This window comes from Notolepis coatsorum (assembly GCF_963971535.1).
Source record: "Notolepis coatsorum genome assembly, chromosome: 1".
NCBI lineage: Eukaryota > Metazoa > Chordata > Actinopteri > Aulopiformes > Paralepididae > Notolepis > Notolepis coatsorum.
In genome coordinates, this window is record NC_140165.1 from 132613954 (window position 1) to 132617109 (window position 3156).

Genomic DNA, 3156 nt, shown 5'->3' on the forward strand with positions numbered 1-3156 from the left:
AGGGCACGCCGCCCCCGTCGCTTCCTGATTCTGCTGCGCTGTCCACAACGTCCGATCCCCACCCATCAGCTTCCCACCCCCTAATACTGCCAATTGTATTAGTATGAACGACCAGCCAAGCTGATAGCAATGCGGAGAGCTGGGCTCGAACCCAGCGTCTCCTGCATTGGTGGTGAGCGCCTTTCCCACTGCACCACCTAGCCGCTGTAATTATATTTTTTTATAATATTATTTAAAGTATATTATCTCTCTCTCATATTTTGGTAAATTACACTGTACAAATGTTCTGTGCGTTCTTAATCAATGTTCAATCTTCATAACAAATACATTCCATAATGCTGGAGTGCTTTAGATGCAGTCTGTCCAATATAATATATATAATAATCTAATAATATAATATTATAGCCTAATAATATTATTATACTTTTGTCTCAAAGACTGAATTTCGAAACTGAACTTTTTAATTCTCAAGTCATTTAACAAAATCTTCAAATGAGTGTATCTTCTGACTGTTTTATAGCCAAGAAACACACCCAGTGAAGAACACATTTTCCATAAGGACCATAATGAGGTCTGCCATATTACATGTTGTTTTGGTCTGATGTGTGGGTTGGATTTGAGGGTGGATAGGTAAGGGGTTGCTATTGCTGCTCACACCTCAGGTTCTGCCAAGAGAGGTCTGGAGAAATGCATACTATAATGAGTTAATAGCTATAGCTATATAATATGTTATAAGTATATTATAGCTGTTGAAGTCACCAACGGGGCTATTCTTGTTCTGAATACTCAGAACCTAATCTCCGAATACTGCTCTGCGTTGTGTGTAAACCTTAAAAGCCCTGTTGTACTTTAAAAAAACAGGAAATGGTTTACACGGCGGCAACAAAAACACGGCGTTTTGAAGAAAAGAGTCATCGAGAAGATTATTGTAAGAATCCGTTTTTAATGGGATCCAAAGACAATTACAAATCAAAGATTTGAAAGAACAATGCAATGAGTCCTGACGGATGCAATCGCTATGCCGAAGGTCATCAGAAATCAGACTAAAGTTCACTTTAAACTAAAAAGCATCTATCTCTTCTCGGCTCCTTCTTCGATGGTCGATGGTATTCGTCTCAATGCGTCGCCGGTCCTTTGTCCAGTAGGGGAAGAATGTAGAGTGGGTGTTGCCTGCGTGTTGTTGTTGGGATTCTCTCTCTCTCTCGATCTGAACCGCTTCCTTTAAAGACTAAACTCCTCCCCCTAGACTACGCCAGCCTTTTACGTCATGACGGGCGGACCTTTCTATGCGCGAGAGAGCTTTCAATTGGAGAACCCGTGTTCGTGACCGTTTTTAGCCTACCGACACGTTTGATTGGCTGAAACTAGGTGACTGTCTTTTTGAATAGACATGTCCCGGAAAGCCTTTTAAGGTATGGTTTTGCTGGAGGTACTGTCTTACCCAACTGTACTTTTAACAGCTGCAGTTTGGCAGTTTCTGTTGGGGGAAGTAATAAAGAAGGGTCTGGTGTCAACCCCCATTGTCTTCCACCAGCCCAAAAGTCTTCTGTAAATATCAGGGGGGGTGTATGCGGGCCATTCTATTGTGTAAGTGTATTTAGTCAACAAGCCATTTCTATTAGTCTATTGTATCTGAGTTTCGGCCTGGGGAAGTGAGACAGAAGTCTGTTGTGTATCCTATATGCTAACCCAAATTTATATCACCTACCCTCCCCCTCTGCAGGAGAAGAGCGGCGACGTTTGTGAGCTAGGAATGTATGTTGTAGTGCTTACCAATACTGTCTGGCGGACGCCTGCTCCTTGTACATGTATATACATTTTACTTGGGAAACTACCACACTGTGTAGTAACTTAATTATACTGTGCTTTTCTCAAGACCTTTCTTGGCATTGCATGAGGTTTGGCCAACAATAGCAATCCCTCACCTATCCACCCTTAAATCCAACCCACACATCAGGCCAAAACAAAAAACAGTGCCAAGAGACAGTTTGACAGTGTAGTAAAAACCCACAGAACCCTACAATAATCTGAGGTTATTGTAGTACAGTACAATGAGATTGATTAACTGGAAGGAGGAGAAAGGGGTCATATGGTAGAATTGTTGATCTCTTCATCTGACTTAAAGCAGATTGAAGAATTAAACGTGTAGCCAGACAAACCATGAACTATAGTCCAATTCAACATTTATTTGATCAGAGCCAGAGGCCAAGGTGAATAGGACAAAAGATTATCAGAAAACATTAACAGGGCTGTCTGTGTACAGAAATCACAACAGGTTTGCATTCTCAAACCTCAATAATGTACATAAACAGTCACTTGGTAACATAATTTGAACATACATTGACCATGCTGCACACATTATACATGAGTAAATCTGGTTTCAGATATTAAGGATTTACGCTAAACTTAAACAACAAATGGTGTTTTCCCATGTATTTACTCACATAAAATGCATCAGTCAGTCTCTCTGGTGGTGGAGCGGTGGAGCCCACAGACCCCTGGGTCCGGTTTGGTCTGGGGCTCCCGAACTCCCATTTTGTATCCCCTTATATACTATAATTTCTAGCCAATAATGGTACATTTTACTAATACAATTGATCCAATCATGCGTCTCCTGTGGGCGATCTCCTGTGGGGGCTGGCAGCCCCCCCCCCTGGGTTGTGGCGACGTGATGGGACAGAGATGGAGGGGGCCTGTCGGTGGCCCCCGTCGGTGTGGTCTTTTGCTGAGTACAGAGGGGTTCTGCTGGTGGCCCCCGTCCGTGTGGTTGCTGTGTGTTCTTGTTGGGTCTTGTTGTCTCACGGGTGGGGGCTGGCATGATGTCCTCTGGTGGGGGGGTGTGAATACTCTTTGACCCTTTGGGCCATTACCATACAGTACTAATCTGGTCACATTAGGTGTGACCTTTGTCTATTCAACTGTCCCTGCGTCTCGTTCCTCATTTAGCCCTGCAACCACTTCTGCTAAACAGTATACAAGGCATAATGTTATGGTTTCCTAATTATTCACACCTATTATTTATGAAATTCAACTCAATATTTACCACAACAGCATTACAGATTATACCTTTAACCATTAAGACACATTAAAGTGGATATGATTTACAATTGTCAGTAGACAATCAGTTGAGATTTACATGCTATGTTTTTGCAAAAA